Source organism: Cyprinodon tularosa, unplaced genomic scaffold (genome assembly GCF_016077235.1).
Source record: "Cyprinodon tularosa strain WSP-4 unplaced genomic scaffold, ASM1607723v1 ctg279, whole genome shotgun sequence".
NCBI classification, from domain to species: domain Eukaryota; kingdom Metazoa; phylum Chordata; class Actinopteri; order Cyprinodontiformes; family Cyprinodontidae; genus Cyprinodon; species Cyprinodon tularosa.
This window is the reverse complement of record NW_024038984.1, coordinates 1275168-1301116: the sequence shown is the minus strand read 5'-3', so window position 1 is coordinate 1301116 and position 25949 is coordinate 1275168. Positions and strand designations below refer to the sequence as shown.

General features: G+C 38.3%; 1 protein-coding gene across 5 annotated transcripts in view; it reads right to left on the bottom strand.

Annotated features, from left to right (window-relative positions):
* Positions 1-22449, bottom strand: part of apbb2b (amyloid beta (A4) precursor protein-binding, family B, member 2b) — a 75689-nt gene extending 53240 nt beyond the window's left edge. For all 5 annotated transcript variants that reach the window (XM_038290293.1, XM_038290294.1, XM_038290295.1 and 2 more), the window contains exon 1: positions 22303-22449. The gene's annotated coding sequence lies outside the window, so the exon portion shown is untranslated. The remainder of the gene's footprint in view (positions 1-22302) is intronic.
* Positions 22450-25949: the final 3500 nt, after the last annotated feature.

Below are 25949 nucleotides of genomic sequence, written 5' to 3'. Positions count from 1 at the left end.
TTAATCAATAAGATCTACATTAGGAGTGGTAAAGGTTTATGTAAAATAGACAAATATTGCATTGTCAAATTTTAAAAACACAACATTTCTTTCTTGCATATCTATGCCTAAAGGCTGATTTACACTCAGTAACCAGGTTGTCTGCGTAGGTATCGCAGTTAACGCAGATATGCTCCCGCCCCTTCCGCAGACACTCTGCTGCACCTCTCCAGAACTGTAGGTGACCGCAGATAGTGCTGCAGACAGGAGGCCTCTGATTGGTCAAATCTACATCCGCTCTACACTATGCAGATTTCCTGTTTGGTAACTAACCGGCTTGTTTTGTTTGTGTGACCGCCATGGTGGAAAACGCCATGGACCAGCTAGAAGAGCGAGGTGTGTGAGAACGCTGGGATCCTTTTTCCACCTGGATCCCCGCTCTTTTTGGCCCTCATGTCCCTCCATTGTCGCACAAACTTGACCTCACTCCCTCACCGCCTCGTCCGTATCTAGACCCTCAGCTAGTTCGGGATTGTCCCTCTTGCGTTGTGGCATAATAGTTCAAATTTGGGCATAAATCAAAAATATCTGTGTCATACCTTTGACAAACTCACTGCGACTCACTGCTGGGGGAGTATAACCAGCCCCTAAGTTCACAGCAATTGTGGGAACTTTACAGATCTCCCTCTGGAACCCCAAAGAGGACTTTGTGTAAGCAGCAGTGCTTTCTCAAATGTGTAAACACACTTTGATGTGAAAAAAGTGGAGTTTCCCTTCAGAGTTACCACTTAAACCTCACGCTGCAAACCCCAAGCGATGCAGCAGCTAAAACAACAACAAAAAACTTAAGTATTACGGCCCAAAAGCTAAGTAGAGACTACATTTAAAGGTGGCGTGTCATTAAGTGCTCCAAACGCAGATGTCTGAGCTTCAGATATGGAGCAGCGCTGAAGGACTAATAAACATAAAAACTTAAACTTCCAATCCCACAATCCATCTGGTTGGGGATGAGTCTAAGAAAGCAACGCCTTTTATGAGCCTCAGTGCACTGAAAAGGCTCCCGGCCACCTTCTGCCGTACATGGGGGGTAATTACAGAGCTCCTCAGTGGGCGGGACAGCCGTGACATTAACACAGAAACAGACACACAGTGAACGTAAGAGCAAGCCTTCCACATGGACCTACTTGTAAAGTGGGTTTTTTTGTGTGTGTGCTGGAAAACAAACCCCTTTAACGACATACCTCCATAGAAAGGCTTTAGTTATGGACAGACTGGCAGCTGGAAGCTGGAAATAAGATCTCCATTGTTACACAGGGTAGGACAATGACCTTTGACTGTTCCTGTGTGCTCGTGTCAGACTAGCTTGGCAGTCTGGATAAAACAACAGAAAGGCGGCAGCTGCTAACACCCCACCTCTTCTCTCTCAGCATGTCTCCCTGTTTATGTTTCCTGCGTCACTGAAATCATTTACCAAAGTCTGGAATGAGAGAGAGAGGAAGAGAGAACTCCACAGGCTGGGACATTTGATGAGCCTCTCGTTAGTCCCGCCTCTTTTTCTCCCTCGCAGATTTTTCATCCTAATTCATCGTAGCTGCCACTATAATCCCACCTGGCTTAGACTTTCTTTTTCTTTAATTTCCCTGCACTCCTCTCTTCTTACAACCAGCAATAGAAAACCTGCCAAACTTCATACCCCTTTGGAACGTTTCTTCTTCCAGAGACATTGAGACTGCCAGGTATTTTACTAGGATTTTAATGAAAGACAGATGCAAAGTGGATAGTATAGTTTGGGGATTTAGAAGAGCGTTGTGTGTATATGCATTTGGTCCTCTTAACTCTGATACCCCTAAAAAAAAAAATCCAACAAACAGCATTCTTAAATTTTTTTTAATTGCCCAATGGAATCCTGTGCAAGAATGCATCGGCCATTTACAGAGTTTACTTCTGTGCAATGAGTAAACTGTAAATCCACCTCTTCTGTGAACTATTAGAGAAAAGCTGCATCATTTAGACCAGGAGTCTGCAATCCGCAGCTTCAGAGCTGCAAGTGGCTCTTTGGCCCCTCTTAAATCGCTCTTAATAGTGGCTAAAAATTATAAATAAGCCAACGTTTTGAATATAGTATAATAGCAAATACCAGAAAGAAAAAAAGGATTCAGTTCAAAGAAAATTATAATAATATTTTTATAGTATAATGATATTAAAATTAGGGCTGAAAACATTAAACTCGTAAACTAATTTAGTAATCGATTAATCTTTATCTGGAGTATAGAGACTGTAAAACATACATTTGGCTGACAGAGCAACCCACTTAGAGCAGTAATTATATCGAAATTGTAAAAAAAAAAATATTAATAAATGTGAAAACATTTTTCGTCTAAGAAAAAACTCTTTTTCATCCGTCAAAATGCTCTATCCAGCACTGAGCTTTATTTTCACTTGGTTTATTAAGCAAAAAGTCTTCTTTAAGAAACCTTTGGTTATCCGATTATAATCGATTAATCACGATGAATCCAATTAATTGTTTCAGCTCTAATCCTGACACTTCCCTATGCTCACCCTGTATAGCACCTCTGCAGGAGCTACGATGGTAGAAGGCCATGTCTGAAAAAAATAAAGACAGATTTATAGGGATCCCTCAGCATCTGCAAAAAGACACACAGCAATTGTTTGGAGGAAAAATTATGTCTTTCATGAATAAACATACTTGCAGAAAGTAGCAACAGATCGAACCAGACAGAGCATCTATGGGAGCTCAACCCATTTATAAACTCCTGGTAGAGTTAATACTGCCTTGTAATGAACGAGCTACCGTTTGCTCCAAGCGTCCACTTAGTGAAACAGATACTATCACTGTGATACTGTGGCAGACAGCTTAGCGATTGGGCTGGTCACAATTTGGCAAAAGTGTTGTTGGATTAAAGATTGGATTAGACAGATTTAGATGAATGAAAGGCTGCCATAGATTTAGATCAGGAGGTCTTTAACTTAAGGCCCATTACGCGTTTATACTTAGGATTTCTGTGCATCTACTGCCTTAAAATCCTCTTTATGTCAATTTCTTCACGTTATCAATAATAATTGCAGAAAATCTAATCCCAGCACGGGTCTAGTTGTAAAGTGACAAAATGTTAAAGTTCCAGAAGAAAATATCCCTCTGCCTTTGCTTTGTTTTAGAGGAGCCGTGCTGTCTCTTCTCATTAAAAGTAAAAAGGTTTGTAAACACTCATAAAACCACCCGTTTCTCCCCACTCTCTTGAATTACAGCCATCGTCCTTTTTTCTCCCCCGTCGCTCAAGAGAAAAAGCCCATCTGTTACAAAAGGAACAGGCAAGAGAGTCACTGCGCGGCGCGCTCAGATGCCGAAACGGATAAATAAACTGATGCATAGTTAGATATGGAAAAATAAAAATAAATAACTATAGCATCCATACGGGTGTTTGGTTTAGCTTTATTGTCTTTCTTTATGATACCTAATTAACCGCAATATCTTTATGCTTAATTCTTTATCCAAGCTGCAATTCAGCTAATTCAGCTGCTCGGCACCAACTTCTGCATTAATAGGAATTGATTTCAAGTCCTTCTGTTTTAATGTAAAGCATTAAAAAGCTTAGAGACTGTAACGCAGAGCCTTTCTGTTGATTTAAAAATTAAAAGTGGGCAGTTTTCACATTTAAACAGCAGGAGGAGGTGCAAAATCATTGGTCAGGACGTTTTCTTGTTTTGTTGTGTGTATTTTTTGTAGCTGCTCAGATATACCAGGAAACCAGGATGTTTTACAACAGAGAAACATACTTACAGATGGAAGGAAAAGGCAGAGAGGGAAGCAGAATGTCTGTTTACAGCAAACAGGAGGCAATAACTGATGGAGAAAAGTACACTGAGTAACTCTGTGTTTGTCTTTGCAGCAAGATGAGAACAGTTGAAGAGACCTGCTGATGTGTTGACAACATGGATCTGATCATATCCCGGATAAAGTAGGGAAGAGCAGAAAGCTCAGCAGATGATGTGAAAGATTCGGTGCAGCATTTGCACATTGAATCATCCACTGAACTTTCAGCCTGTTTGCTCTGGGGCTGGATGAAACCTTTTCACCAGACATCTAGAGTGAACACTGCTCGCCTCCGACTGTCCTCATCTTCCTTCCTCATTACAGCATGTAGGCTGGGCAGCTTAAAGACACCATTGCTTCTTGATTTACAACTCGTTCCAACAAAGAATATTGATTCTTAAGGGAGATGAAAAGAACAATACATGTTCCAAGTCATACGCTCAAACTTTCTGGACAATATTAATTACGATTAACCAACTATTTTGAGTACTTCTTTGATCTTTTTCATAATTCCAATTACTGTTGGTCAATCATGTTATTACAGTGTGATTACATGGCAATTAAAATGTGATACCCGCCCAAACATTCCATCCATTATGAAACTCAGTTAAACACAAAAATTCAAGAAGCATTTTAAATATTACCAAAGAGGTAAAGCTTTACAAACAAGCTGCAGAGAAATACAAATGGAAGGACAGATTGGTGAAGTGGTGAAAAATGGATGGGCGTGTGAAGCAGATCACTGACAGAAGTTAAATATAACCTATTGATGAAGGGATGCGGGAATCTGATTTTGTTGTAAAATAGAGCACATTTGGAAAAACCATTAGACCGTGTTTCTGTCTACATCAGAGGGTCGGCTACAAGGGGAGCTTAAATTAGCAATTTGAAGTTTTATTCCATACCTCCTGCTACTTCCAGACAAAAACAAAAAAAACTAAGGTAGCTTTGGTTAAGAGCAATAAAACAGTGGATTTAAAAAGATCATCAAACATGCTGTTGAATGCAGTCCTTACCAGGTAAATTAAGGTAAATAAAAGTTTGTCTTTCATTGGTATGGATTATGTTTGCTTAAATAACGTTACTCACCCAGCTGTGCAAGTGCAGTTTGCCATCAATATATAGCTGTTCCTCTTGTTTACAGTGACCCAAGCCAGCTACATGGTCAGTTTATGGCCTCTATGGCAGCTCAGCAGAACTTTAGACTGCCTTCTGTTTTTCAGTCAGCTAGGTGTAGATGTAACGCCACTTAGCCACAGGTAATCCATCAGATCATCCATCCATTGATTTGGTGTGTATAGGTTCTGCCCTTTAAACATTGTGTTTTTAGAGAAAAAAATCTTCAAAACAGGTTTTTGTATTTGACCTGGCTAAAATATCATTTGGTGAGCAGACGGACACCTCAGTAGGGCTGCAACTAATGATTATTTTGCAAATCAATTAATCTGATAATCAATAATCAGATATCCAAAGGTTCTTTAAAGAAGACTTGTTTTTTCTTTTTTTATTAAATTAAAATTAAAGGGGAATATAAAACTTTTCCACTTCTGGATATAGCATATTGACAGACAAAACAGATTTCTATCTTAAATGCAAAGTGTTTAAATATTTTTTTACAATTTTGGTACAATTGCTGCTCAAGGTGGGCAACTCTGTCAGCTATCGGCATGTTTTAGAGTCTCTATACTCAAGTTAACAATTAACTGATTACTAATGCATCCATCTATCCATTTTCCGCCACGCTTATCCCTGCTGGGGTGGTGAGGGGGGCTGGTGTCGGTCGCCAGTCCATCTCAAGGCAACACAGAGACAAACAACCATTCATGCACACACTCACACCTAAGGACAGGCATCCCCAAAGTTGGTCCTCGAGGGCCGCTGTCCTGCAGGTTTTAGAGGTTTCTCTGATTTAGCACAGCTGATTCTGATGATTGCAGTTCAGCAAAAGCCTGTTAATCAACTATCAATGTAAATCAGCTGTGCTGGAGCAGGGAAACCTCTAAAGCCTGCAGGACAGCGAGCCTCTAGGACCGACTTTGGGGATGCCTGCCTAAGGAGAACAGTCATGCTTTTGGACTATGGGAGAAAGCCGAGTATCCAGAGAGAACCAACACAGGCACAGGGAGAACATGCAAACTCAACGCAGAAAGAGCTCTGGCCAGGAATCAAACCCTGAACCTTCTTATTGCAAGGCAGCAGTGCTACCCACTGCTCCGCTGTGCAGCCGTGATTACTAAAATCAGTTGACGATTATAGCCACCTTGTTAACAACTTAAAATTCTATCTCTGTTATGAGAGGAAAATAAAAAAACGGACGAAGTCAGGGAAGCTGCATCCATCATGGAGCTGCTTCACAGCTAACGGCGGAAGTTTAGGGGGGGATGTAGGGAGTTTGGTCAATAGAGGGAAATAACAGAGACAAAGCAACACTCTGCTTGAGACCCTAGCCTAAACAAACCACCCTGTGTACAGACAAACACACACAGAGGCCCTACTTCCAAAGACAAACCCATGGTTTGAGTAGCTGTTCAGCCATCTAAAGTGATGGTGCAGGAGGGGGCAGAACTAGATGGACTGTAATTGCACTCATTGAGTAAAAGTTTAGAAGTACAGAGTGCCTCAATGTGCTGTAGTCACAGAGCTAAAGATATCATTTACTGGTGTTATGGTCCACAAATCGGGGAGTCAAAGAAAAAAAAAACCACAAATGAAAAGAAAGGCGTGAGGAATTTTAAGGGTGTGCCAAAGAATCCCAGGCATGTCTGAGTGGACGAGGGGCGACTGGGGGCAAAGAAAGTACAGAAAAGCCACATGGATACACACATGCACTATTGAAATCCCTTCAAGCATTGACCCTTGTGTATATAGACGCATAAACCATAGAGCAAATAGAAAAACTGTGAGCCGAAACAATGACAAGGTAAATTAAGAACAAAGAAAGGTAAGAATGAAAGGCTTATTTCTATGACATTAATTCATCAGTCGGACAAGAACAAACAGGCTCTTTACATTCAATAATATACACCAGTCAACAACTCATGGGGCTGGATTAACAGAATAAAGACCAATTTACACACTCCAAGAAAGTCAACATATTACATTCCTGTGATATATAGGAGGGAATATTGTTTTAAAAAGCCTCACAATAATAACCCTGGATGAGGAAAACGGATGACTGTGAGCATTTTAACCCTCCAACATTCTTGTTTCCCTGTTGCTCCAAGGTGTATGATAAATGGAAGCAATGCTGAGCCCGTTTACTTAATGAAATCACCGCTCTTTCCTGAACCTACAGTTAGAAGCAGCAATTGTCAGCAACAGTACAACTGATGCTCAAGTTAATTAGTGAAATTTATCCAACAGTGAGTTAAAACTTCTCAGTTCACTGTCCAGTACAAACACCTAAAGGCAGCAACTCCAATAAGCCTCAGTGTTGTATATATGAAGTTTATAAAGTTCAAATTCATAATAAAAGAATAACGGATACCAGGTAAGAGATAATAACATGGCTTTGCCATACAAGCTGTTTCACTGCCAGCAGACGGTTAAAAAACATTTTCCCCCAAAGCGGCACTCATCTACACAACCATCACATTTAAAGGAAGCTTTTGCTTAAGAAACACCTCCTGAGGCCAAAGAGACGTCGTTAAGGCCTTCTAATTACTGTGTTTCGGTTGCACCTGAAATAAACCTGCTTTTATCTCCTTTTACTTTGACATGGTGAGAGCATGTAATTGCTTTTTCCCCCCCTAATATTAGACAAACATAGCACAAATCCCTGATGTTATCCTTTTTCCTTATTTTGCAATAAACAACACAAGTAGCCATATTAAAATGTCTACCCGAAGTAAAAAGGCAGACAGACAGGCAGACATGCACAAAAAGGGCCTGTCAGATTCAACGCGAGCCCAGAGGGAGCACAGAGACCTATCCTATATATAGCTGTGATGTGGCAGGACATCCGAGAGGGCAGGGAGATCTAGACATAAAGAGACACCGCAGTTAAATCTATGAGTGTCACTGACTTCAAAATGTTTTTATCTCAAACAACATCAAATTATGATAACTATGCCACGAAACTTAAGGAGAGGAAAAGGGAACTGTTAGTGAATGTCCTTTAACATATAATACCAAATGTTATGATTATGTAAACATAACACAATACAAATGTAATCTATCTTACAGCTGCATTGCTATTTGTTGAATCCTTGTAAAGATTTTAAGAGAACGCTGGCACTTCTTTACATGCTTAACCAATGACTCAGTTGGGTCTAAATCTAATAAAGCAAATCTGGTCAGAAACCTAAATGACTGCAATGCCTGGAATTGTTATTTAAAATTCATGTAACCTGACATCCTGTGCATTCACCGAGCAGGAATGCGCTTCATACAATTCAGTCGCCGGCCTTCAGCATGAGGGTTAATTGTTCCTCCAGAAGTCCGGGCAGGAAGCTGCAGACTTATACGGAAGGGAAGGTGTCTCAATGTTTCATCCAGGATGTGGGTCACATCATCCACTTCAGACCACAAGATTTGAATATAAACCCCAGCAGTGTGCCAAGACTTGGAAGGAATGCAAGCACAGTTGGTGTTAGCATGTTAGATTAAGTCATCTTAACCTGAGACAACATGTATATAAAAAAGGGATCTATGAAAGCATCATTTTCAAGTTGATTCACGCAAACAACTGAGCTTCATTTAAAACAACACTTCAATCCATGTGAATCACAAAGTAAGCAAATCTGCCAAAAAGAACACAACTAAAGCTTATGAAACATATCAAGAGGTTTGAGCAGAGTAAAAGTTTAAAGGAGCCATATGTTTAGATTTAGCACATTTCCTAAACGATCCTTTGCAGAAACATTAATTTTCAGAATAATAGAAAACTAACATCGCAAGTCAGGCAGCGGACAAACATTAAACCTTTAATTACCTAAAAGAAACAACAAATGTAATGTTACAGGCTTATTTCAAATCAATTAACAAATGAAAACATTTCCAATTCCTATGTATACAATGTGAGCTCTCTGTAATATTTTCCAACAGAAATTTGTTCAATTCAGAGCTGCAACATTTATAAACGCCCCCTAAAGCGTCTTAATATGTGACCTACTAGAGCTTCGTTCACAAGCATGTTTCTTTTGCTTCTGGTGTGTTTCAAATTGCTCTTATCATGTCACATCATTAAACATAAAAGCAAATCTAAAAGTGCTCCTCTTTGAGTTAGTAAGTGCTGCACTGAGTTTTTGCTCATTTTTTTTACTGTATTGAATAAGAAAAGAGCAGATGAAGATAAAGCTTCACATTTTGGGCTCCCGCTTGAAACTGTTGTTTAAGAAACCTATGCAGTATACTAGTTTGACATTACATCTTAGGGAAAAATTACATCTTACCTGCATGTTATCTGACAAACAACACAGAGAGTGAGAAAATACACTTTAATCGACACAATTTAACCCTGACAAAACTCTTTATAACCTTGAATATAGTATGTAAGTTCAAATCTGAGGTGTTTTTATAAAGGCAATTAGTCATATATAAACTTTTAAATAACAGTTAGCTGAAACTTGTGCCCTGGCTTCAAGCTGATTTGAAGTGCACCAGAAATCTGGCTGCCTTGAAAAGTTAGCAAACTGTGGCCACATAAAACGTGTTACCATGCTGACTGCACGCCGACTGTGCACATGATGGAAAATGAGATTCTGGTCTCATGGAGTGGCAGTACTGAGAGATCTGCAGATACTATCTGTGAATAATTCAATCCAAATGGCCTGTGTGAATGGGGCTGACAGGAAGCAGACTCCGACAGCAGAGTCTTGGCACATCGCGAGAATAATCACTGACACAGCAACTGCAGACAAGCCTGGCTAATGGGGTATGCTACAGTTAGCTGAAGATAAAAAGTCTCAATAGGCTTTTAGGCTGAAAACAAACAAGGCTGGCCCTGAAATGCACATAAAATGTGACATAAAAAGATAAAAATAACTATAATTCATTCCTTTTTTACTGCACCACAGTGGCGTTTTGAGCAAAACATCTTTCTATCTATGTGATCTTCCTTGTTTGATTTCTGTTGCTCAAACCTAAAGCCACAAGAGTCCAGAGTAAATTTATTGAGTTATGTGAAGGCCTCTATGATCTCCATCTAGGAGAGAAGCTATTGGTGAGGATTTTAATTTGAATTAAAAGCTTATACCGTCCCTATTTAAAGTTTGCTTGAGTCAGACTGTTTTTCCCTTACTGTCCAATATCAAATCAGAATAAACTTGCTCTATTTTAAGTCAGTTTGGATAACTTTCTGTTTTGAGAAACATTATTTATTTTTTATGTATTTTTTACAGTCAGACATTTATGCAAACTGAGACAACTGAAACAACTGTGCCTTTAAACCATCTGCAGAACCCAGATGATGTTTGCAGAGCTTTGCAAGTTTCTGTTAGTGTTAAAGGAGAATTCCGGTTTTTAACACTTTTAGCCCATTTTCTGTAGTGTCCAGGATGAAATCGAATGATCGACACCAAAATTTTGACAATTGGTCCTGTCTCTGCTTTTTGGCTCATGTAGAATCAACCCCTGGCTGCTTTAGAATGGCTAGCATAGAGCATGTCCGATAATGTCCTTAAAACAACCTTAAACGTTCTTTTTTTTAAATATGCTACTCACCGGGTCGTCAGCGCTGTTCAATGACGTTCCAAAAAAATTTTCGTAAAGAAAAAACGTTCCTGTAGTGTTTTATTTACCATTTTGTAAATCCCATTGAGTTCTGTTGGAATAGTCAATATTCCCCTGCCACCGGAAACGGGGCCTGTTTACACAGTTGTAGTCTTTTCGCTTCACTCTGTGTACTCCGACGTCGAGAATCAAGAATCCACCTTTCGTATTCCATTTTCAGAGTTTTTTAAAGTGTTTAACAGAGACGTTAGCACCTCGACGTCGGAGTACACAGAGTGAAGCGAAAAGACTACAACTGTGTAAACAGGCAATGGGATTTACAAAATGCTAAATAAAACACTACAGGAACGTTTTTTCTTTACGAAACTTTTTTTGGAACGTCATTGAACAGCGCTGACGACCCGGTGAGTAGCATATTTAAAAAAAAGATCGTTTAAGGTTGTTTTAAGGATATTATCTGACATGCACTATGGAAGCCGTTCTGAAGCAGCCAGGGGTGGATTCTAAATGAGCCAAAAAGCAGAGACAGGAGCAATTGTCAAAATTTTGGTGTCGATCATTCGATTTCATCCTGGACACTACAGAAAATGGGCTAAAAGTGTTAAAAACCGGAATTCTCCTTTAAGTTAATGCACATCATCCGAGTTAAGTAGACCTTAAACACAATTCTTCCTTGTGTGACGCTTACAAAATTATAGGCAAAATCTATATAAATCACCCAAGATATTGCAGAGCTTTAAGATGTCATCCTTGAGTACATTTATAGATGCCTGAAGGTACTTATCTGTGTGCCTTCAGGAAATATGGGAGTCAACAGCAGAATGGAAAACGGATACCAAGTAAAGATGCTGGCATTAAGCAGGTTTTATGGGTGCAGTACAGCCATAGGCCCAAAAGCCACGCAGAGAGGAAGAAGCCATTACTCCAAAAACATAGTGACATGTGGGAATCCTTTATTTTCCTTACCATCATCACCATCACTTTCCTTCCTTTAAGAAACTAGAAATATCTCTTAACACCAGAATTGTAGATGGGTAAAAGTGTAGAAGCCTTCTTTCGGCCTGCTGACCAGCAGTGGGAAGTAAGCAATGTGTAATTTAATGCTCTGTGCACACAAGGGCAATCCTATTCTCTTTACCACTTTTCTTAGAAACACTTTAAAGAGCTATAGACAGTAAACACTTTAGAAACAAAACCATTAGTTTGAAAGTTTACATTTTACTGCAACAACTATATATATATATATATATATATATATATATATATATATATATATATATATATATATACACACACACACAAACTTAAAACATCTGTTTGAAAAAATAGCAGCAATAGACCAGAGGTTCTCCTCACTAGCCAATTTTAATGTTTAAAACACAATTAAAAGATACTTCTATAATAAGAGGAAGATCATATCAAATCTATATAAACATTTAAAGATGCATTTCTCTGATAGCTCTATAGACATAAAGCAAAAGTGGGAACTGGAAATGAATATTGTTATTGAAGATGAGGAGTGGGAGGAGATTTGTAAAAAAGATTTTAAGATCACCCACAGTCCAAATTGGAAGGAATTTGACTGGAAATTAAGAATGAGATTCTTCAAAAGACCTTTCAGTATTTCAAAATACGACAGAAATGCTACAAATGTGTGTTGGAGGAATTGTACACAGATTGGGGATCACACTCACATTTTTTGGGACTGCCCAGTACTGATTCCATTCTGGGAGGGGGTTCAGACAGAAATTAAAATCAAGTTCACGTTACCACTGAACCCACTGCATTATATACTGGGTTTGACCCCAGGAGATGATATTGGGAAAAAGGAAGTCCAGTTACTACAGATTCTGCTACTAGCAGCAAGAAAAATGATAACTTTGTCTTGGCTCAAGCTTTTGCCTCCCACCCTTCAACAGTGGCAAGAAAGATTGAAGAATGTGTATATAATGGAAAAGATAACAGTAAAACTTCATGTAAAAATTGACATTTTTCTGAGTGTTTGGACCCCAGCTATTTCCCACTTTCGATGGCCAGATGCTAAGTGTTATAAAAAGCTGCTAGTCCCTTGACATGTCTCTCTCTTTTAATGAAAGGCCCCGTCCACACGAAGTCAAAACGAACACGACACGCAATTTTTTTCCAGAACATTTGTCGTAAAGACGGAGACATAACATAAATGTGATCGACCACACGAATGCATGAAAACGCTGCAAAATGTATGCCAGGCCTGTAAGTGGCGATGTGGTGCCAAAGCAAAAATAGGCGAAAACAGGCAACGAAATGTTGGGCATGCGCACTAATATTTATACATAGTTGCCCTGCGGGTCCATTTTTCAGTCAAATTGAGGTGCTGAACTATGTCGTCGATATTGCTCTGTTCTGCCTGGAGATATTCCAGAAGAAGAAGATTCTGTTGTAAGCCCGACAGCAGGGTGAGTAGCATGAGCAGCAACCATTCAACACAGTACGGCGCCATTGTTGTTGTGATACTGTGTCGCGCATGCGTGTTTAGAGGCGACGCTATGACGCATGCGTGGAAGAAAAAAAATGCGGTTAGAGCTTAAAGATGGAAACGCGAGAACGGCGTTTCAAAATCTTCCCACTCTGAAGGCTTAATAAAAAAAAGATCGTTTACAGACCCCGATACGCCGGCTTCGTATGGATAAGAGGCTGGTTTGGTGAAAAATTGGTGCGTTTAGGCCAGGGTTTGACTTCGTGTGGACGGGGCCAAAGACACTGGGTATAAACATTTCTCTTTCATGTGAGCCAATGAGGACCTCTAAATGTCAATTGCCAAAATGGACTTACATGTTTGCTGAGACCCCCCCCCCCCCGTGCATGCAAAAATATACATATGTATGTGTGTTGGATTCCTAATAATCTTAAATAAAGAATGTTAAAAAAAAAAAAAAAAAGATACTTCGAAATTTACCGATCAGAATTTTGTGGGTTACCGCTAATGTCTTCTTTTTATATTGTTATGCAATTAAAGTTTTAAACTCCTTTTGTGATCTGTTAGCCAAGGCCAGTGAGACTAAACACCTGTCTCTAGGTAGGTCCTCTGTCATTACATGCTTGCTCAGAAGGAATTGCTGCATACACAAAAAAAATAAGGTTTGCTTCCTTTTAATACAGATTTCCATGATAAACTGATCTTTACTTAAGGGTTTTATCCCTAGGAGCCAATTGATGAGAGGCATGGAGAAAATACTTTCCTCTCGTCCTATCAGAACTGTTTTCACTAATGAGTAAAACATTATAATATTAATTTTAGAGAACACATGAAATATAACAGCCGTAATCCTCACATTTGCTGAAGCTGTCCTGTACACAAAACACACCGTGGCTGCGGTTTTCCAGCTTCTTTCACCACATTTGAGTTTTCACTTTTCATGACCACATGCGTGCATTCAAAAGTCAGAATAAGAGCATGACGGGAAGGTCAGACACCCCTTATGCACCTAAACTGCTGACAATGGGAGAAAATGTGAAAGTGCAGCGATGGAGAAAAGACAACATCAAAAACAAAAACATGTAAACAGAGTGTGGGTGAGAAAGTGTGAGCATGTGAATGTAAATCTGCCTCCGTGGGAGAGCTCCCATCATGTTTAGGAGTTCATCCTCACCCGCTTGCACAGGTGATTTGCAGGCAGAATAACATGCATAGTCATGAGCCAGTCTCCATGCAGATTTGACAGCAAGAAGACAGTCGCTCTATGAAGGCTTGTCATATCACACGCACACACAATAACAAAAACCAAAGATGCAAAAAAGAAGAGAAAATGTAGTGGGGGGGGGTCTGTTAAAAAGGGCAAAACAGACAGACAGACAGACAGATGGAAAGACTGGGAGGGAATAGGGGCCCTATCACTCATTTTCACAGCCTGCAGGATGAACAGGGCCTCTGTGCTCCTTCTCTGTTCAAACACACCTCACGGTTGTCTGCTCCCTGCAACAACAATGCACATACACACATATATATACACCAGCCTGCCTGACAGTGAGCACAATAACACTATTGAGAGGCATCGATAAGGGGTTAGAAAGAAAAAGTGAAGCGAAGGATTGATAACCCATGTCCCAGTCTCCAAATCTACAGCAGCTTAGGGTTCAGCAAAAAATACTGCACAGCAGCCATCTTGTCAATTTGACAGCCTGAGATGCACCTACACTCTTGTTCTCTATCCAACAATCATGCAAAAAAATTTAAAAATTAAAAAAATCAACACAAACATTTGCCTCTGCAAATACTAGTCTGGTCAGGGTAGATCAGCGTTGTTTCACAGGAGAAAGAGGGCGGCAATAACTGATCTCCATGCTCTTTATCTGATTACTCACACACCCAGAGAGAAACAAGCATGCACCCACATGCAAACCTCCGACGACCTTTCTCAATCTGTCTCATCTATGACCTCGGCCACACACCGACTCAAAGGCTGCTGCTGCGAGGCAAGAAAATCCCTACTCCAAACAGGGCAATAGCATTCCAAGCCCTCGAACTTTCTCAGGTTTTGACGAGTCACCAACACATACTTTAATGGATTTGTAGAACAACACAACGTAGCCTACAATTGAGATACCTATATAATAATTATTACACATGAAAATCTTAAAATGAAGTCCCCCTAGTGAATCAATAAGTTTCTAACTTTTTTGAAGTTACCAGCATAAGTCTTCTAGGGTCATCGCTGGAATGTCTGTACCCTCTTTATTCATCCACAGGCCTTAACTATTCTTTTTTTGTTTTTTTTTGCAAAACATCAAACTTAGTCAGGATGAAAAGCATTAAAAGCAAATAAAAGGGTTAAAAGAACATAATCCAGGAGAATTCTGTCTCTATATCATCTTCAGCAGCCTCATACAGGATTGTCCTGTGTTTAGATCTATCAACCAGCTCTGATCAGCTTTCCAGTCCCTGCTAAACAAAGGCATTCTGCGATATATAATGCAGCCATCACTGTGTTTCACCATGGGGGTAGTGTGTTCAGGTAACATGTGGCATTAGAAAAACACCAAACATCCCACCAAAGTAACCTTTTTAAGATTGCAATAATGAAGACATGATGGTGACCCTGACTCACTGTGCAGCTCCAGTTAAGCTTGATCTGCAGCGATAGCTTTTCACCCCACATAATACTTTGCAAGGCTAATTCGTTTAGCTTTAGTCTGACCTGACTGGGTGGCCTACTTCAATATGCTGTATTATCCACAAGCCCTGATGGAAAATGTGCAAATGAGCCTTCTTGTGGCCTTCCCTTCACCAGGTTTAGATTTTCAAGGCACAAAGATAGCATACAGCTTACATCCACCTGAGCCGTGCATCTCTGCATCTCTATCAGAGTTAGCACAAACCTAGTCAATGCTTCTGGGATTAATCCTTGTGGGTTTGTATTTTTGATTCATTTTGAGTCGGTGAACTGAAGGGGATAATGTAAGATGGTTTATAATGTTATTTCATAACATAAACGGGCTTTAAACTACCCCAAACCTTTCTCTCTGACTATCTGCTTTGCTCCTTAGTTTTTAATGATCCTGTTTGTTCATTTATGTTCTCTAAGAAACCAACCAAGGTCTTCACCAAATAACTGAGTGACTTCTGCGGGAAATTGGATGCACTGTGGTTTATTTAGGGGCATCAGAGTAAAGGGAGTGAAACACTTTCTGTAACTATTTTATATTCCCAAAGCCAAACTCATTAAGTACATTAGGGTTGAAACTATATATCGGATTAATCGGTTACTGAAATAATCATCAACCAATTTAGTAATCGATTAATCGTTAACTGGAGTATAGAGACTGAAAAACATGCCTTAAGCTGACAGAGGAACCCACTTAGAGGAGTAATTACATCAAAATTGTAAAAAAAAATATAGATAAATGTTAGTGTTGTGCCAATACCATCGGTGCCCTATTTGTTGGTGCTCGCCGATACCAATAACGCCATTTTAGTGCTGGATCGGGGCCCTGCCCAATACTAATATCAGTATGGGTGCAACACTAATAAATAATTTTTATTTTAAAAGTAAAAGATAAAAGAAATGTTTTCATCTGTTAATATGCTCTATCGAGAACTCAAGTGGAAATTATTTATTTTCAACTGGTTTAATTTCCTAAAAATCCTCTATAAAGAACCTTTGGCTATCAGATTATTAATCGATTAATTGAAAAAAAAATTCGATAGATTATGCGGTGAAGATTCTCAGTCATCCAGGTCAGAGTCATTCAAAAAAAGTTTTAAAAAGTTAAAAAAAACAAACCACTGGAAGCTTTTTCAATTCAAAATGTCTGGATTAGCGTTGAGTTCCAGGCTTTATAGAGTAGCTCAGGTTCCAGCTCTCAAAATCCTACAATGCAGCGAGTTGATTCCTTCGCACTATCATTTCAACCCCCATCGCTATGCAGGGTTCCAAAACATCTCACCTGGTCACCCAGGCCAACAATGACCCCAACGACATAGCCCATTATTGGGTTTTGCAAGCCAACAACAACCTCAACGACTCCCCATTACTGAGGGGTGGACCTGTTTTCTCAGTTTTCTAAGTCATAATAATGCTTTGTTGGGCTACTCTATAAAAGCCTGGAACTCTATTTTGAATAGAAAAAGCTTTCCGGGTGGGAAGTGAATAAAAAAAACTTGGGAAAAAATTCCCAGTGAATTTTAAACAACAAATCAGTCAATTTGCAAAATAATCATTAGTTGCAGCCCTAATATACGTTATATAATAAGCTTTATGGTTTATTCAGAAAAGATAGAATCAGTCTGTTAAGAGAAATTTTAGATTAGAGGTCTGCAGCCTTTATAATCCAAAAAGTCATTTTACCCCAAGCCCAGCTAAATAAAAGTGACAGTCCCAAATATTACAAGACCTTTACATAAAACACGTCTTATTACTTTTGTTAAATATCTGCAATAGGAAACTGATGCCGTTTTAAACAACAAACAATTTACTTGTATTTTTTTTTTTTTAATAAGGACAAAACATGAAAGCTTCATAAAAAGGAAGATTTGATTTTGGATTTGGTTCTATAGGATATGATTTTATATATATATAAAAAAAAAACAGTTTTAACAGTTAATGACAGCAAACTGAGATCTAAAAACATATTTCGGATGCTTTAACATCATTCTATGGTGAAATTTAAATCAAAATGTTTTTTAAAAAAAAGCTTGTAAGACTGGTATTTGCTAAAATATAAAAAAGGATTATTTGGCATTTATAATTAGGACCTATGGTAGAGGCTCCATAGAGGCTCTAGAGCCGCAGGTTGCATTCCCAGGCTTTATATCCTCCTATATCCTAACAGCCAGGAGTTTTAATTAAATTAACAGAGGAAGGGACGCTTTGAAAACTAAGGCACTTTCATAAGAGCAGGGCTAAACAAACAGGCAGACGGGGAACAGAATGCAGTGCTTGGCCCAAAACTCAGCCCATAAATGTCCAAGTCAGTTTTTCCACACTCAGCAACTCCTGATGTCGTACTGAAAAATGCTATAAGGAGAGGAGGGGGGGACATGAAGGGGAAAGAGGGATGAAGTCAGGAAAGAGAGGGAGAAAAAGGAGGGGCCAGGAAATAGAAAGAGGGGCAGAGTATAAACCAACTTAACAGCCCAGTAGTCTTGAGCAATCAGCAATGACATCATGCAGACTGAAGCCAGGTCTGAATGAAGAGAAAAAGACAAGAGCGAAGAGGCTGATAGGACGAAAAGGGAGGCGAGACAACAGGCAGGAAGAGGATGACAGTGCTGCATTTCCACCATGGTGGTGCAGGCGGTGACACGTTCAATTTTTGTGGTTCGCACAACTTAACCAAGCCAACCAAAGCCACAGCAAAAACATATGAAGAATGCAAGAAGATCACCACAACCACAGCCTGACGCGGAGGTTAGAAGATGCTTATCTTCACTGCACATACAATATAGTTGGAAAAAATGGCTTCAAATCTCGTTTAAATGCGTTTAGGCTATGGCGTTTCCTGAACTCCTAAATGTCGCCCTGGGAGGACATGAGTGAGAGCAAATGTGATGCAAAACAATCACATCAGAGCCAGTGTAACCAGGTGAGAGACAGGAAGAGGGAGAGAAACCTCAGAGGGAGTCCAAATAAAGCAGTCACAGGAACACACTCAGACCCTCGCACACTCGCCGACAACAAATCTAACCCTGCTAAAAACGCATCACTGCTTCTACAAGCTTTGGAACAAAAACTCACAACATACGATCCCCTTCAGCCCCTCCTATCCAACAGGAAAACAACAAACAGGATGGTTTCCCCACAATATTTAAATGAAAAAACATAAACAAGCAGATAAGTGGCTCCACATTTTTTTTTTTTTTGCATCCAACCCCCACGGCGTATTATCAGAAAGACCTGGCAGAAATGAGCAGAGGAAGTGTGGAAGCGATTAAGCGAGGCAGGTCCAGTCAGCACCAAGCACCGATGCAGAGCCCTCGCCTCGCTCTCAGGGGCCGCACGGCCTATATAGAAACAGACTTCTCCTGTACTATGAGCAAGTCAAGGGAATATACTACTACTGCACGCTTTTTTTCCAACAATAAGCTATTTGTGTTGCTAACAATGCAGCAAAGCAGAAAAACATGGGAGAAAACACAGCTAATGCTGCTACTAACGATTATTTTGCAAATCGATTAATACGTTGATTATTTTTTCGATGAATCGATTAATAATCAGATAGCCAACGGTTCCTTAAAGAAGACTTTTTTATTAAATTAAACCAGGTGAAACTAAAACTTTTAAACTTGGAGTTCTGCATAGAGCATATAGACAGATGAAAATGTTTTCTTTATCTTAAATGCAAAATGTTTCCATATTTTTGTAAAATTTTGGTATTGTGGGTTGCTCTGTCAGGCATGTACAGTCTCTATACTCCAGTTAACAATTAATCGATTACTAAATTAGTTGAAGATTATTTCAATAATCAATTAATCACGATTAATCCAATTGTTTCAGCCCTAAAAACAGCTCTCAGCCATTGAGACATTGCAAATAAAATAACTCAATATGACTAAAGCTCTGCTAACCGATTCAAAGCTGAGAAGCATGCTTTTCGGAAAACATGGCCCATCTCTAGTCTGCATGGTGACACTAATAGCTGACACTAGGGCATTTATTTGACATCCAAACCCAATTCCCAAAGAACTGTAACACATTGAGCCGAGTGGCAAAACCCACAGAGCCCAACTACCCATAAATAGCTCCATCAAAACAACACTGGTGGCATTTACTGCTTTGCTGAGAAGAGTTACAATGAAGCAATGGGAAGGTCTGATTTCAGACGCTCTAAAAGATGATTATGACACCTTTACAACATGTTAGCTAGCTGTTAGTATGAACAGTTTTCACTTTACTAAATCATAAAATCGTAGTATAATATATGCTAATTGAATGAAAACAGGTTTTATTTGTCCAATAATTCTGCAATCATTGAAATTTAAGGACTGCATACATGTAGGGCCCGGCATGTTAAGTTGATTAGATACATACTGGCTTTTATACAGAACTGGATTTGAATAGTTTTCATAGAGTTTTACTTTTAGCATCTATATTTTATATTCTTAGATTTAGACAGGCTTTGTCATTTTGTATACACACAGTGTATACAAAACAAAATTTCATACATACACCCTCCGACAGTGAATGAGCAGCAGCTTAAGAGGGAAATGAACAGTTCCATTTAAAAAGTGCAGCAGTGATCAAAATGTAAACAGTATAGGAGAGACATGGTGCAAAAGGCATTGATGTGGAAGGTTCAGAGCAGCGCTAAAATTGCAGTTTCTACTCTTTCTCTACACTTTCAAATCTGAATTATTAAAGAGTCCTATCAAAACAGAGAGGAAGATAGCTACTGTTTTCCAGCTACTTTAGAAGCTCCTTTCTCCTTCTTATTGCAAAGACGCCTGAATGAAGCAAGTCTATGAGCTTTTAAACCACTTTGTAGACAAATGTTTCAATATGCTGAGGGTCTTTTAAGTGAAACATTTTCTGAACAAGAGCAAGCGGAGGCTGAGCTCTGAGCAACATCTGAAAATCATTGGTGAGGGAATCATGTTTGGTGTAATTGACTTGGCAGAGAAATATTGCTGAAAATCTAAGAGGTCGATTTTTAACATTGTGTAAATATTTCTTGTGTTTCCATTATTATATCAGGGATATTAAGCTTTTGTTTTCTTTGAAGATGACATATAAACCTTGCAATTATATCCTTCTTGGATCCATTTAAAAATCAAATTACTAAACTGTAAAATATAGAACTCAGAAAAGTATTAGCATAATAAAGCATATGTTTGAGTCACAGTGACAAAATACTCAGGATTTCAATGTTTAGAAAATACTTGCAATTAGGATTATGTTCCCACTATTGCTTCAAAAATATATATATATATATATATATATATACACAAATGTAAGTGTGTTCTTTTATGGGTTGCAGATATGTATATTATAAATAAACATATTCTCAATGGGATTCATTGTGCATTTATGGTATTTTAGCTAACAATGTGGTTGGGGATTTATACTTATTAAAAAATTATGTATGCAAATTGCATTGCTTTAATATATAAGAAAAACATTTATAAAAACACTGCAAGCTTAATGTCTTATAGCTCTACTACTGACAATGATTATAAGTACTAATAAGGCAGAACAGTTATCTAAGGTTCATTTAAAAATTAAAAACATTTCATGAAAATGTCTAAAGAAAATTCAAACGAACTAATTTTCAAAGAAGGCTTTTAACCAGTTTCAAATACTATTTGGGGGTCACATCTTCCGCTGTCTATAATTAATTAAAATAACTATTTTATTGTTTCGGATAATTTATTAACTAGTTTTACAGTAAATTATAGAGTTATTACATTAAGATGTTTTGGTTTGATTTTCAGTTTTATTGGAAACACAATAACAAGGAGTCAGGCACACTTTTGAAACAAAACTTTCTTATGAAAAGTACCAATTATAATAAAGTTACACTACCAGTCAAAGGTTTTGACACGCCATGGTCATGCAAATGGAGCCCTTTAAAAAACTATGAAGGAAAAGTACATAAAATAAAGCATCTAACAAGGAATGTTTAAATAACTGCTTTATCATGTTTTGATTGCTGCTTTTCACCCTGTTTGCATTCATAGCTCTGCTTTATCAGGGGTCACCTCAAATGTCCTCAAAACATTCTGCCAAAGGCAGAATAACAAATAAATACACAAAAACAAACCAATGGCTCAAAATAAGCGTCCTAACTTTTCCCTGGTAGCTTAGATTGTTTAGAAGATAAACAAGACATGTGTTATAGATTGGCAGCAAACAGCAGTGTTTATATTAAACGGGCTGACATCCAGTTGTGTTGCTTTAAGCTTTAATGAATGCCTTTAGGCTAGAAAGTGTTACAGAAATGGGATTTTTCCTGCATGTCGCTCAGTGCGTGTCCAGGCGTCTCTGCGTCCTGACGGACCGTGGAGCGAAGCGCAGCCGCGGACGCGCTGAGGCGCAGCGGGGATCGCCTCGCCGGTGTCCGCTGCGTTTCTCTATCGCTTCCCCGCGTTTAAACCCAAATCACCAAAAAGGTATGAAAAGCGAAGCCGTCTGTGGAGCCGCTGCAGGTCCGACAGCCTCGGAGACCTTCCCTCTCCCCCAACCTTGTGTGCAACACAACGGGCCCCGCTCCCCGGATCTCTCCGCGTCGCATAGATGAACTAAAGTTATCCTCATTCCCTTATTTCCCTTTATCTCAGCATTTGTGTTCGGACTGAAAAGAAGCGACTCCAACTTTGCAGTGTTGGCGTGAAAAACAACACTTACCTCCTGATCTCCTCCAGCGGGTTCACCTCCTCCTCGATGGGCTCTATGCCGCTGCTCCTGCTGCTGTTGCCTTTCCTTTCTCCTCCCCTCCTCGGTTTTTTTCTCCTCCTGTCTTCTTTCCTTAACTCCTCCCCTCCCAGATACACAGCTGCTGCCATAGATATCTATGGCTGCTGCTCTCAGACAGGAGGGAGTGCTACTCCGGAAGTAAATCACATATTCTTTAAAAAGGGAAAATTGGAGATTTTTTTCTGATTTCAGCAGCCTAATTAATAAAATTTAAGTAAAACATCCATGTCTGGTTACGCCTCGAGGTTGGAATGATATCAAGGGTACACCAGAGGATTTCAATGGACAATAGAATAGAATAGAAACTCCCTTTATTGTACTACAGTTGGGAAATTGTGGTGTTACAGCAGCTGAAGGTTATAGCAGGAATGGCCAGACAATGCGGACCTTAGAAAGTGTATAAAAATAACAGAATAAGTGAGTTTAAAAAAATAAATAAATAACAAAAGTAATATAAAATGTAAATATATTTTATTATATAAAATATAATAAAAAAAAACAAATAATTACTGTACTGTACAGTGTTTACAATACAACATGTGTGTGTGAATATTTGATGAAACAAGTTTTCTGGCTGTATATGCTGACAGGTTTATTTGCTGGAGGGTTTGTTTTTCTATTAATGATTAGGTGAATTTAGTTAGTTTTGAAACTGGTTTTTGGTTTGGTTGATGTTAACTAGTCTTTTTTGTGTGTCTTTGGTTGATTCATTTATTGTTGTTTGTCAAAAATTGTCTAAAATAAATTTCTATTCATTCATTTATTGATTCATTCGATATAAATGCTTTCTCACCTTCGCCTAACTTTTTTTAAATACACAAGCATTCTGATAACACGCTAATAGGTCTTATCAGGCCAAAATGTCCAGTTAATGTCAACCAATGATGATTTGGTTGAAGGTAAGGCAAGGCAAGTTTATTTATACAGTATAGCACAATTTGTTGCAAAGTCAGTTCAAAGTGCTTTACATGAACTAAATAACTAAATAGAAGGAAAATAAAAGAAGTTTAAAAGCAAATAAAAATTTCGGACCACAACCTTAAACTAATAATACCTCAGTAAACACTTCAACAGTTAAAGGCAGATCTAAACAAATGAGCTTTTAACTGTGACTCAAAACAATGTTCTTGTTTTTTTTTTCAATCTTCAGGTTTACTTGTGGTTCCTAAAATTTCTAAAAGAAGAATGAGAGACATATATTTTAGTTATCAGGCTCCTCTCCTTTGGAAGCAACTACCAGGTTTAGCTTGTGAGGCAGACACCTGGTCTACTTTTAAGGCAAGGCTAAAATGTTCCCTTTTGATAAAACGTATAGTCAGTGTGGCTCAGGTTATCCTGAGCTATCTCTGTAGATATGCTGCTATAGGCTTAGACTGTTGGAGGACCCATTTTTAACCCTTGCTACTTAAATTATCTTCTACTCTCCAAATTTTGCTTTACTTGTTAGTTTAACCTTCATGTTCTGTCTGATTTTTTTTATTGTAGTTTCATCAGGCAAGTATGAAGTACAGTATATACAGACTGCATACAATTACCTCTAAAAATCTGCACTATACATAGACACAAAACTGGTATGTTCCTATGCATGAAGTAAAATTCATCAAAACAGTTTAAACTCAAAATCAACTATTTTCCAATGGCATGACTGAAAATAGAATAGGATAGAATTGAATATGCAAGTTTTAAATTTTTAAATTGTTCCAGTACATAGAATACAACTAATAGGCTGTACAAGAAGTTTTAATGTTTTTTGTCCCAAGTTGGGCGTAACGTAATTACATTAAACTTGTCAAATATCCACAAAACATTTAACTATACAAGGAGATATTGTAAAAAGCACAAGGCACTATTGCTTTCCAGAAAAAAGGTCCAGAATCCCATACATACAGTATATCAATATAAAAGTGACATAAAAGTGATGTATGTGGATTCACACAGAAAAGAGACTGGACATTAAGATAAAACTTTTATTAGAAAAAGATACAATGGAGTACAATTTATTTTTTTCTTAATGCGAAAAATGGTCATGTATATTTTTTAGTGTTGTGCCGATTCCATTTTTTAGCCCTGATACCGATACCTTTTCTGTGCAGTATCAGCTGATACCTTTGCCATACCAATACCATCTGTTTGAAATTGATGTGTGTGTGTATATATGAAGAACTGCATACTACTTGGATGCTAAATAATTGCCATCATGGCTTTGTCAAGCTGCTGCCTACCTTTGTGAAGCAGGAAAAGGACTAATACAAAGTGAATCAAGTAGAACTTATATTGCCTACCTGGAATGCATGACAATAGTTGAATAAACTTTTGGCTCTCAGAATGGCATCAGTGCCCTATTTGTTGGTACTCTCCGATAGTGATACCACCATTTTAGTGCAGTATCTGGGCCCTGATATACGCCAAATGCAATCATACAATACATAGAAAGTAAGATATTTTATTTATTTTATTTCTTTTTTAAACACCCAAATATGACACAGCAAAAGAAGGAGAGGGAATGTATTATTCCTTAAAAACAAAGCAGAGAATGTGTTTGTAAATTCAGTGGAAAGCAGGATGTAAAAACATCAAGAACAGGATACAGTTGGTTTCCTTTTTAACATTACAACCACATCATTAACTAATTTATTACTTAGCATAGCTTATTCATTTCACACACCCTCTCTCACAACACACATGCATGTCACCTAGAAGCTAAAACACTGAATAACGATAACGTAAAAGGAGGCTAGAATTGCAAAAACAACCTTTTACATGGTATATACCTGTTAACACAGACAACTAGGTTAATATGGACCTGTGCAAACTGGGACTTTATATATGTTTTTATATCAAAAGTTATTTCATTTTCACACAACACAGACAGTAAAATGATAATCTATCATTCATTTAAATGCAAGGGAACAGATAGAAACATGTCTGGTCCTCAGTGACCATGAAATTCTAAAAAAAAAATGCAGTTTAAAATTTGGTTATTTTACTTTTGGTTAATTTTTCAATAACAATACCTGTTGATACCTAACCTGTTGATTTAATTATAACAAAACTTATTTGTGGTTTAAAAGCAATGAGAGAAAATTACCGTATTATCTTTTTTTCTCTGATAATAATTCAGAAACTGAGAATAATTTATTTCTTTGTTTACTTTTTGCCAATTTAAAAAAATGTAAAAATATAAATCATAAATAAATTCGCGTTGGCAGAAATATTTTTAATAAATTAAATCTAAGGTAACAGCTTAAACGTTTGAATTTTTTTAATAGGGTAGGCAGAAAGAGTCTGAATATATGGCGACCTCTGGTGATTAATTTGACTCACTACACCAATGGCGGCACCACCAATATTTGCAATTTATAATCGAGTGGCCATTATTCTTAGCCTGACGTAGCCCGAACTCAAACCTTGTGGGCGGGACTAAGTTCTGACTGGCACCCAGGCTACATTATTCTGGGCAAATTAACGGGCTTTTTTCTATAGAAACTAAAAAGAAAATAATTTTTTTTCTGGATCAACAAAAAAATTATCTTTGCATTTTATTCATTCTGTTTTTAGACATCTGGCTGTGTTAAAAC